The sequence below is a fragment of the Vombatus ursinus genome, unplaced genomic scaffold (assembly GCF_900497805.2).
Source record: "Vombatus ursinus unplaced genomic scaffold, bare-nosed wombat genome assembly UNPS02014811.1, whole genome shotgun sequence".
Taxonomy (NCBI): Eukaryota; Metazoa; Chordata; class Mammalia; order Diprotodontia; family Vombatidae; genus Vombatus; species Vombatus ursinus.
In genome coordinates, this window is record NW_020954589.1 from 8,999,196 (window position 1) to 9,011,537 (window position 12,342).

The 12,342-nt window shown below is 37.6% G+C and overlaps 1 long non-coding RNA gene across 1 annotated transcript in view; it reads left to right on the forward strand.

Annotated features, from left to right (window-relative positions):
- LOC114053412 overlaps positions 1 to 11,421 on the forward strand; it is a 39,207-nt gene extending 27,786 nt beyond the window's left edge. Inside the window, exon 3 of the long non-coding RNA XR_003570378.1 lies at positions 11,223 to 11,421. This is a non-coding gene — a long non-coding RNA (uncharacterized LOC114053412). The remainder of the gene's footprint in view (positions 1 to 11,222) is intronic.
- Positions 11,422 to 12,342: the final 921 nt, after the last annotated feature.

A 12,342-nucleotide genomic window follows, 5' to 3' on the forward strand; every position in this document is an offset into this window, starting at 1 on the left:
TGTGCTAAACTCAGACAGCCCCTTCTGGTATCTGACCCTACAATCATTGGCTAGTAAGCGGTCTGGAGAGGAGGGTCTAGGTAGGTACTTAGGAACGAGCGTGGTCAGATCACGCTCTCTCTCTTGGCTCCTGCACTGTTGCTCTGGCCTTGCTGTTTGGGCTTGCTGTGATGGCCTCTGAATAAAGCTCTGGTGTTGGCGCCTCCCGATGGCTCGTCTCTGTGTGTTTATCCGGCTGAGGACCGAAGACTCGAGAGTGAGTATGACTCTGGCAGCCTGCTCCTTATAGGAGGAGAAGGTCGGCGCGGCCAGTACACAAAGTGAAGTGAGCAGAACCAGGAGAACTTTGTACGCAGTAACAGCAATATTATATGATGATCTACTGTGAATAATTTGGCTATTCTCAGCAATACAATGATTCAAGACAATTCTGAAGGACTTATGATGAAAGGTGCTGTACATTTCCAGAAAAAGTACTGATGGAGCCTGAATACAGATCAAAGATACTTTTTTTTTATTTTGATGGGCTTTTTGTCTGTGTTTTCTTTCACAGCATGACTTAGATGGATATGTGTTTTGCATGATTATACATGTATAACCTATCTCAAATTGCCTGCCTTCCCAATGGGGAGGGAGGGAAAGAATTTGGAACTCAAAATTTAAAAAAAAGTTTAAATTGTTTTTACATGTAATTGGGGAAAAATAAAATATTAAAAATTTTTAAAACAGCTGAATAGAAAATTTGATATTCAAACACAAGATTCAAGAGAAGCACAAAAAGGTAAACATGAAAGAGTAATCATAAGAGACTCAATAAATTTAAATAGTTTACATTCTTATGTGGTAAGATAATACATGTAACTTCTAAAAACTTTATCATTATTAGGACAGTTAGAAAGAATCCACATAGAAAGCATGGGTGAGTCAATTATGATGGGATGATCTAAAAAAAATTTTTTAAGGAGTGAGAAAGGGATGCACTAGGAGAAGGGGAAAGGGAGAGGTAGAATGGGGAAATTTTTCTTGTGTAAAAGAGGCAAGGGAGAGCTTTTATAGCAAAGGGGAAAATATTGGGGGGGTAAGTGGCTCTCAATGCTTGATTTGAACTCAGGTCTTCCTTACTCCAGGTCTGGCACTGTATACATTGCATCACCTTTCTGTCCCCTGCTTTCATTCTTTTCCAGCATATTGTATCAATCAAAACCTCTGTTCAAGGGTCTTATGACTCTGGTAAACAGTTGAACAATGAATTAAGGTGTAATAAAATGCAAGTAACACATATGCATCACAGAAGCTCCAATTATTACATCTTCCCTGCCACCCCTCATGTTGAATTTTCAATAGGGCTGTTTCACATTTCAGGCAAAAGAGACAAGTATTGAGTCTAAAGCAAACCTCCTGACACCCATAGATGTAGGGGTGGGTGTTGTTCCTAATTCATGATAATCTACACCAGCTAAGAGCTGAATTTGTTCTCCTGCTTCAGTTTACTGCAAAAAGCCTCGAACAGTACTCTTGCTGGTTCTCTGAACAACTGTTCATTAGATTAGCTGCATGCAAACTTGCCTGCCCCATTGTGACCACCATTATTCATGCTTCTATCTTCCGCAAGCTCATTGACATTATCCTTAAAAGTCCAAGGACCAAGTGAATATCTTTTCATCCCCCTGCATGATTTTCTGAGAAGTCAATCTCAGTACTTATTTACTTTGTCCCAAGTTCATCTGGGATAAATAATCCTTGGAGAAAAGCATGCAACTTCCTAGTCATAGGTCTGCTACAATTTTGTCAGGGTGGGAGGTTATGTGTCATCAAATTTGTAACAAATTGTAAAGTTAAATAGGTAGGTATATCAAGTTTATGTAAGTCCAGGTTATAGAAAATAAGTAAATTAATTAAGATAGATAGGTATCAATGGCTGCTAATAAATACCACCCTTCCAGTCTTTATGACTGTGTGTGTTTTAATATAGTTGTAAGTACACTTAAGTCCTGCTATTTTTTCACTTTGAAATATTTCATATAGACCTTTCCATATTTTTTATATTACTTGCATTTATCATTCTAGAGGAAATCAGGTGGTGGAGTGGATAGAGTGTAAGTCACTAAGTCACTTAACCCCTGTTTACCTCAGTTTCCTTATCTGTAAAATGAAGTTAATAATAGCACCTTCCTCCTAGAGTTGTTGTGAGGCTAAAAAGGCATAATATTTGAAAAACATGTAGCAAACCTTAAAGCACTTTATAAATGGTATCTATTATTATTATTTTTATTACCATGGAGTGCTCCATTATATTGATATATCACAATCCCCTTAACCAATTCTTATTGCTATATTGGGCACTTAAGCTATTCCCAGCTTTTTACTGTCTAGATAGTACCAGCAAAAACACTTTGTATCAATTGGTATTTTCATCTTTTACATTATTTCCTAAGTAGATATTTTCCCCAATAGGGAGATTATGAGGTCAAAGTATATGCCCAGTTTTATGGCCTCCATTGGGTATTGCCAGATAGTTTTTCAGAAAAATTGCACTAAATTTCATTAGCCACTAGTAGTATTTGACTCTGTCTCCTAAAAGCTGCAGCAGTATCACATTTTACCATTTTTATTTGTTTTTGTCAAATTGATATGTGGGCAGTGTGGCATCATGGTCACTTTAATGTGTACTTTAATTATAGTGAGGCTGAACCATTTTTTGATTGTTTATTAACTGCTTTGTCTTTTATGCAGGTTTTAATTACCCTTGTAGATTTGTATCAGCTTTCTATAAATTCTGGAAGTCATGATTTCATCTGATGAAATAATGGAAATTTCTCTACCATTTTACTCATTTTCTTTTTATCATCGTTTTAACACTTTTTTAATTAAACAGCTTGAGAGAGACACTGGCAAATATTATTTTCTGTGTCCTCTTCCAATGCAACATACTATCTAAGCAAAAAAAAACAAAACCAAAAACAAAAACAGAAACCCGAAATATTTCTGCATTGTGTTTACAGTTAGAGCTATTTAGAATCAAAGTTTCATTGTATAAATAAGGCAGTTTGCAGGAGAGTAGTTTCCGAAATGGACATAGTAACACCATGCAATCAGAGAGAGCTCTGAGTAATAGACATGAACTGGTAGTTTTTATATATTCTCCAGAGTAATCTAGGCAGTTATTTCTGGTTTGTCACTTACATAAAATGTTACAGATTAGGATAGAACTGTTTATCTCAAGATAGCATTTTCAAATACCTTATTGTAGTGTAAACAAGATGAGACATATATAATGTTAATGGTCCTCAAGATGTGAAACCTTAATGGTTACAAAATTTTCTATGGAAATATTTCATTCATGTTTATTACTTTCTTTTCCTCTACACTAGAGCATTAGCAGTGAAGCTTAATCTATACTTTTTAGGCCTTTGTTTCTAATTTAACTGCAATTTGAGGTCTTAGTTTCTTTGCTTCTACAATAAAATTTTACCCACCCTGAGCAACCAGCCATTTCAGTGAATATTTGTGCTTAACAAATCTTAGGGACTCCCTAATTGATTCCTTTCTTATAAGGAATATTTGGTTGAAATCTTTTTAGTATATTGGAGCTTAAGAAGACAGATAACAGTCTCTCAAATTAATGTACTTAACACCTTTAAAAAAAGTTATTGGTACCTTTTGTTTTTACATCATAGTCAATTACCAGTACACCTTCCCCTAGACAAATTGAATCCTCCCTTGTGACAAACTATTAAGTAAAATTAACCAACACAGCAACCATGTCTGAACATAGCATATGCAACATTCCACATCCATCTTCTCTCTAGAAAAGAGGGAGGTGAGATTCATCACTTGTTCTCTAGGACTGGAAATCAACCTTTATGTTGTGAAGAGGGTGAAGGGAATTCTTGAGAAGACACTTTGCTTCCTACATTGAGTGAATTGAATAGTTGCACCATTATTCTAGAAATAGAATACACTGATGGTTAGAGGTGTCTGTGCCTGTGATTTTTCTCATAGCTCAAATATCGTAGATAGTTATATATCATGCTTATTAAGACACCCTTTGTAGGAGATGCCATTTGAAACAAAGGTTAAAGTTGGGATGTTTTTTATTTGTTCGTACTGATTATGTAGCTATCGAATTGTATAGTCATTAACTTTGTTATTGAGTTAATCCTAGGAGATTATGTGTGTGTGTGTGTATATATATATATATATATATATGTGTGTGTGTGTGTGTGTGTGTGTGTGTGCATATATATTACATACACATGTATGCATAAGGACAACTAGGTAGAACAATGGATAGAGCCTGGGCTTGAAATCAGGAAGACTCATCTTTATAAGTTCAAATCTGGCCTCAGACGCTTACTAGCTATGTGACCAGTCATTTAACCCTGTTTGACTCAGTTACCTCAACTGTAAAACAAGCTGGAGAAAGAAATGGCAATCATATCCAGTACCTTTGCCAAGAAAATCTCAAATGGGATCACCAACAGTCAGACACAACTGAAATGACTGAACAACAACAACTATATATTATATATATATATATATATATATATATATGTATACACACATATTTTGAGAGAGAGAGATGGTAGGGAGTAACGATTTATGGGGAACAAGATTTCTCCAGTTTATTGAATAATATCTAGTGCATTGAGGTAGAGGTTCTGAGCTAAGTGATTAACTAGTGAGAAAGAGTTTGTGATGTTGTTAATTAATTAGAAAATATCCAAATGTACCCTTGGATTACCCTAGAATTCAGGATAATGAAAATGAACATGGAAATGAATCAAGTAGCAAGCTGAGGTGCTACAACAAAGTTTGTGAGGTTTATCAACCCCATGTAATTCATATAAACACATGTATTATAGGGATATACATGCACAAACAAATAGTATTATTAAGGAGTAAGGACCTTCACTAAATCATATAAGAAGCTGTTAACTTCTTTTACTAATAATTTTTTAAAAAAATAAACATGTATATCAAGTTTAATAAGATAATATAAGGATGGGGCTCCATCAAGTAAATTAATCAAATCACTCAACTTCTCCTAGAGTGATAATGACCTGTTGATTTAACCAGGTGGAAACAAGCAATCATATAGACTTTAGACTAAGTGTGGGAAGGTACTTGGACCTCAAGTGTTCAGATCTAGGGGTCGTCTACAAAATATCAAGCTAGTTGAGATATTCTTCCAGAGATGAAAGGAAGCGTGGCATGGCTATAAAACCCCTGTGGAGAAACTGGGATGTAAGGAGGGGCCTTGGCTTTGCTCTCTAGCTAGGTCTTTTCCCTTTCCTTCTTCTTTGGCCAGAAGAGGACCTTGAAAGCTTCAGAGTGTGGAGGATTTTGGACTTCCCATCTGTTTCCTAGGGACATCCTTGGCTCAGTTGATATCACTGTCTACATTGTGAGCCAAGGACAAACTGGACATAGATTTACAATTCTGCAAGGAGCCTAGCAAGGAAGCTGCATCGAGACTAAGGGGAACTTTCTGAACACTCTGAAATAGGGAGAAAAGGACTTCAAGCAACCAGGCGCTATATTTCTTTTTTTCTTTTTTTTTTTTAAGGCAGTTGGGGTTAAGTGACTTGCCTAAGGTCACACAGCTAGTAAGTGTCAAGTGTTTGGTCTGAGGTCACATTTGAACTCAGGTCCTCCTGACTTCAGGGCCGGTGCTGTATCCACTGCGCCACCTAGCTGCCCCAAGGGGCTACATTTCTCCTTTGCCACATGTGGTCTCTAAGCTCAAACCCACTTTCCCTTGGACTCTGTACACGTTGATGGAAGTATGTCACAGACTTCTAATGGGAATTCTTTGTATCAGTTGTTCGTACTGTACCATCTTTGTAAATACTCCTGCCTAAATGCTACTTAAGGCTGGCTGACTAAAACGATTCCTAGCTGACAATCTTGAGGAGAAGCATACTGATGGGGACTCAAGTTTAGAAGATATATCCCAAGGGCAGATAGGTGGCACAGTGGTTAGAGAACCAACCCTGGAGTCAGGAGGACCTGAGTTCAAATTTGACCTCAGACACATAACACACACTAGCTGTGTGACTGTAGGCAAGTCATTTAGCCACAGTTGCCTCACCAAAGAGGAAGATGTATCCCACAGCAACTTAACCCCTCAAGCTACCCCTAGGACCTTAAAGGGATATAGTAACCGAGCTTTGGAGAGCTGACTCATTAGGATGAGTTGGATTTGGAATAAGTGCCTCAGAGCATGCACTGGTACAGTAGCAGAATTCCTTGACTTGTGTCCCCTTCTGCTTTCTTTTTTTTTTCATTTGTACATTGAAAGTATGTTTTATGGATGCTGTTTTTGTCATCATAGTGGTGAGGTTGGGAGGTTATTGGCTCCTTCCAGCCAGGATATGGCATGGAGGTATGGGCCTTGGCAAGATAAGGCAAAATCTCAAGGGCTGGAGAACCCAGAAGCAAGTTCTCCAAGGTTCCAGTGAGAAGAGCTGAGGATGGTGGCCTTAATGGCAGGTATAGCACAGTTCCAGAAAAGAAGTTGTCATTTGACAAATGTTGTATAAACTTAGCATTAACTGAACACAGATTGAATGGTTTCAGTTTTGGAGACTTATTAATAACCCTTCATGAGTGGTGTTTTGTCTCCTCCCACATAAATCTGGGAACACCAGAAATTAGCTCCCACCCAAAAAATAATAATAAAGTTAGCTCCCTACTAAGATATTCAATTTAATTTTCCTGATAGCAACCAAGGATTAAGGTTAGCATTTTAAACAAAAACATTTTTATTACCCCTCCCAAAAAGATAAAGAAATATATGGGAGCTGATGCAAAGTGAAATGTACTGTGTACAAAGTAACAGTAACATTGTAAGATGATCAGCTGTGAATGACTTAACTATTCTCAGTAATACAATGGTCCAAGACAACCCTGAAGGACTTATGATGAAAAATGCTATCCATCCCCAGAGAAAAAACTAATAGTGTCTGAATACAGATTGAAGCATACTTTTTTTTTAACTTTCTTTATTTTTCTTGAGGGTTTTTTTTGTCTTCTTTCATGACATGACTATTATGGAAATGTTTTGCATGACTACACATGTATAACCTCTATTGAATTGCTTGCATTATCAATGGAGGTGGGGTGGGGAGGGAGGAAGGGAGAAAATTTGGAACTCGAAGTTTAAAAAACAAATGTTAAACATTGTTTTTATGTGTAACTGGGGAAAAATAAAATACTAAATACCAAAGAAAAAAAGAAATACATGAAACTCAGATCCCAGTCTAGTAGCATGGAACAATTTCCCCAGCAATAACAAAGTTCTTGCAGTGTGATTGGGATTTGGAGGTGTACTAGAGACAGCTGGCAAGTGACAGCTAATTGTTAAATTTTCTGTGTGAGCATTTACACCTTAAAAATTAGCAAACTAAAAATCAGTGCTTAATTTATTGTTTTGTCTAGAATTAAGAAAGTAATGGAGAAATATTAATAATGCAGGTTAAACTTAAAAGTGTGTCTGCATACATTCCCCCTTCCCCCCTAGAGTGCCAGTTGTTAAACATTTAGTAGCACGTCCCTCACAGGTTTGGAGTTTTTAGGTGAAATGTACAGCAGTGTCCCTTCTTGGCCCTGGTCTTTCCTGTTTTCTCTGGTTTCCCTTTGCAGTCCCACTTGGCTCAGTCCAAGATCTTAGAGAGACCAAATAATTCCTCTTCTTGTTCATAGGCTTATATCCCTTTTCAGGGAAATCTGGGAACACCAGAAATTAGATCCCTCAAAAAAAAGGTATTAAAGTTTTTATATAAATAAAACCAACGTAGCCAAGAATAGAAGAAATACAGAAAATTGCGGGGGGGGGGAATGTTCACAGACAATCTTTCAGATAGGATGTAATTGTGTTGGAATATTGCTTTGGTGTAGGAAATGATGAAATGGTTGATTTAAAAAAAAACATGGAAAGACTTGGACCTATAAAGGAAGATGCTATCTATCTTCAGAGAAGGAGAAGACATGTGGAAATATGCATTTTATGGTCTTACATATATGTGATGAGTATATGTGTATATATATGTATGTTTATAAATATCTACATGTATGTGTGTGTGTATATATCCACATTTAATTGTAGCCTTTGTTGGGGAGGGGAAAAATAAAATAAAAAGTGCACAGCAGAGAACAAAAGAAAACCAACGAGGAAGCAAAGAAAAGCTGGGCAGTTTTGAAAACAATGTAGTATTTATTATATAGATTTTCTTGAAATGGAAATTTATTGTTTTATATTGAATCTTCTCATGTTCTGCTTTATACATGGCAATGTTTTTTTCTTTTCTTTTCTCATTTTGTAGTTGTTTAAAATGAATGAAAAATTAAAAAATAATAATAAATTTAGCTCTTTTCTAAGCTTTTCAATTCAGTTTGCCTGATAGCAACCAAGAGTTAGGGTTGAGGGAATGATCCTGGTTAAGGAGATTCTGCATCTGCCCTGGGACTTTGTCTTCCTCCTGTTTCTAGTCCACAAAGTTTTGGGAAATCTGATCTTTGCACTCCTTCTTTGCATTTCCTAATGCATACACACCTTCTTATCCTGAGGGACTAGAGTAAGAGACTGGATGAATGGTACTACCAGTGAGAAAAATAGTGATGTCAGAAGAAGGTCCAGATCTTGATATCCAGAGGGAAGAGGAGAAAGAAAGTGCCTGTACTAAACTGAATGATGCCCACATTCCAAGATGGAGGGGAACGGGGAGTCAGAAGAGGTAGAGATTCCTCTTTAATTTTCACTTTATTTTTAAAAAATAAAATTTTATTGAAATCTTTTGTTTTTACACTACCTAAATTTCCTCCTATGTCTCCTATATTCCCCCTCAGACCTCCCACAGAGTCATCCCATATAACAGAGAATATATATATATTTTTTAAGCAGTTGGGGTTAAGTGACTTGCCCAGGGTCACACAGCTAGTAAGTGTCAAGTGTTTGATCTGAGGTGGGATTTGAACTCAGGTCCTTCTGACTTCAGGGCAGGTGCTCTATCCACTGCACCACCTAGCTGCCCCCCTGAGAATATTTTTTTTTCCAAAAAAAAGTGGAAGAAAAGAAAAAAATCCAATGAAGCCAGTAAATACATTGAAAAAAATCTGATCCAACCATTTTGGAGAGCAATTTGGAACTATGCCCAAAGGGCTATAAAATTGTGCATACCCTTTGACCCAGCAGTAGCACTTCTAGGACTGTATCCCAAAGAGATCATAACGATGGGAAAATGACCCATATGTGCAAAAATATTTCTAGCAGCTCTTTCTGTGGTGGCAAAGAATTGGAAATTGAGGGGGTGCCAATCAATTGGGGAATGGCTGAACAAGTTGTAGTATATGAATGTAATGGAATACTATTGTGCTATAAGAAATGATAAGCAGGCAGACTTCAAAAATACCTGGAAAGACTTACATGAACTGATGCTGAGTGAAATGAGCAGAACCAGGAGAACACTGTACCCAGTAAGAGCCACACTGTGGTATAACTGACTTTGGTAGACTTGGCTCTTCACAGCAATACAAGGATCTAAGACAACTCCAAAAGACTTAAGATGGAAATTGCTATCCACACCCAGAGAAAGAAATGTGGGAGTCTGAATGCAGCTGGAGGCATACTATTTGCTGTCCTTTTCCTTTGTTGTTTTGTTTTATTGCTTCATTCTTGTGGTTCCTCCCCTTAGTTTTAAATTTCTTTACAACATGACTAATGGGAAAAAGTATGCTTAACATGAATGTATAATTAGAGCCTATATCAGATTGTGTGCCATCTTGTGGAGGGGAAGAAGTGGGACAGGCAGAAAATTTAAAACTCAAAATCTTACGGAAGTGAATGTTGAAAACTAAAAATAAATTAATTAATTATTAAAAAAAGAAAAAATCTAAAAATATATATAATGTCTGTACTTATGAACCTCTCACCTCATTTTCATTTTTCAACCAAACTGTGGTACATAAATGTAAAGAACTATTGTTGTGCCATAAGAAATGATGAATAAAATAAAATCAGAGAAGCATGGGAAGACATAGGAACTGACACTGAGTGAAGTAAGCACAACAAAGAAAAAATACATGTCTATAATAATATAAATAAGGAGAACAAAAAGTCCACCCAAACTGACTGTTGTGTAATTATAATGACCCATTTTGGCCCTAGAGAAGAAAATTCTGAGGTGGGGTAAAATGTATGTAGAATATTGCATCTGTCAAACTTTGTTAATGCATTTGATTTTGCTGAACATTTCCCCTCCCACTTTTTTATTCTTTGTTAAAAGGCAAGGATGGGTGGGAAGGGATATAGATCAGGTCATTCCAGATTAATCTCATCACTTCATTTCTTATTTTGACAAACTGGAGAGAATCTAGAGGACTAGCAAACACGAAGAAGGAACTGGATAATATTTTATACAAAAATTGGTTGAAGGAAATGGAGACATTTAACCTGTAGAAGACACATATGGTAGGCAGAAGCTGAACATATAGCTGTCTTCAATACCGTAGGGTTCTCATGTACCAAAGGACAGTTAGATCAATGAATCGAAGAGATAGAAATATTTCAGCTTGACATAAAGAAAAACTTTCTCATAATTAGAGCCATCCAAAAGGCTGGGTTATCAGCATGGTATGGTGGAAAGAGTGCCTTAGTTAGAATCAGGAGAAGCTTAGCATATAATCTAGCCTCTGACATTTACCAGAAGTATTTACCCCGGTCAAGTCACTTTATCTCTCAGAGACGCAGGTAACATCTTAAATTTTATCTAACTTACCAACCGGTTTCAATTTGCTTGTTTGAGCAAGTTTCCATTCAGTCAATGAAATCTTAGTATCACATATCTAGAGCTGGAAGCGATCTTGAGGGCATCTAACATAGAGAGGTTATAGGAAAGACGGTAGTTAAGTCGCTAAATTGGGATTTGAACTCTGTCCGTGCCTGCTTCTAAGATAAGGGCCGTTTCCACTGCGCCATGCAAATCACAGATTCCTGGCCAGGGTCAAATAAGATGAGGTGCAAAAAGTGTTTTTCAAGGCAAAGTAGTCCCTCGCAGTACTTTGTATATGTTCGGAATTCATTAAACGATGTTAAGATCTTGCTATACAAATATGGTCCTAGACTGGGGGTAGGAATAGGGTTGTGGTGGTGGTGGTGGTGGTGGTGGGGAATATAAAGCTAAACAAAGCACTAAAAAAATGTCAACTATTATTATTATTAGGTTGTAAAGGTTCCGGTGAGATTCTGCGAAGTTCAAGTCTGGAGCTCCCAAGTGAGGTCAAGTTTCTGGGGTTTGGGATGCAAAAAAGTGAGTCGCGTGACTCCCAGAGGTCTGAAGATTTCTCATCTTCGACACAGAAGGAACTCCTCTCTGGGAACAGAGGCTGAAAGTCTGCTGGAGAACAGGAGTCTCCTTGCCACTTGACCACACTCCTGGGGAGCAGCGGGGTCGGGAGAGGGGGTCGGGGTGGGCCGCCCTCTCCAAGAGTAAATGGGAGAGACGCAAGGAGCCCTGAGTCAATGAAGAGAAAGCATGCCGAAGAAGGTGATAAACACACGTTCTTCAATGTTTTGACGTTGAGTCTGAGGATCACTCAAAACCTTCTCTCTTCCCCTCCCCCAAGCTTTTCTCGCCTGTTCCAGGGGCATGCCTTCGAATTCATTGCAACCGCACTCTCCCTTCTCCTGGCCTTTTCAATTTCTGCCTTCCCTTGTTTCTGCACTCCCTTCTTCCCAACTCCTTTTCACCCTCGCAAATAGCTCTTGCACCCCAATTGATCAATGATTATGTACTGACAGTTTTCAAAGGAAGAAATTCAGGTTAACCATAGCCATATTGGGGGAAAAAAAAACATTAAATCGCTAATATTTAGAAAAATGCAAAGTAAAACAACTCTGCAGTTCCACCTGGCATCTATTAAACTGACAAAACTGATTTTTAAAAAATGGAGAATGACATATGCTAGTGTGGCTGTGGGAAAATAGGTACCTTAATGCACAGTTTGTTGATGGAACTGAGAATTACCAGCCATTCTGGTAAGCAGTTTATGCCCCTAAACCCCTCAGACCCAGAGATATACACTAAGTCTATACCACAAAGAGATCAGAGAAAAAGAAAAGGACTCATGTACATTTATAGTAGCTCTGTGTGTGTGTGTGTGTGTGTGTGTGTGTGTGTGTGTGTGTGGTGGCAAAGAGCTGGTAAATTGGAGGTGCAGGACATCAATTGGGAAATGGCTGAACAAGTTATTGTATACTATTGTGCTATAAAAAATGATGAAGTGGACAATTTCAGAAAAACCTAGAAAGACTTATACCAACTAATGCAGTGTGGTGAACAG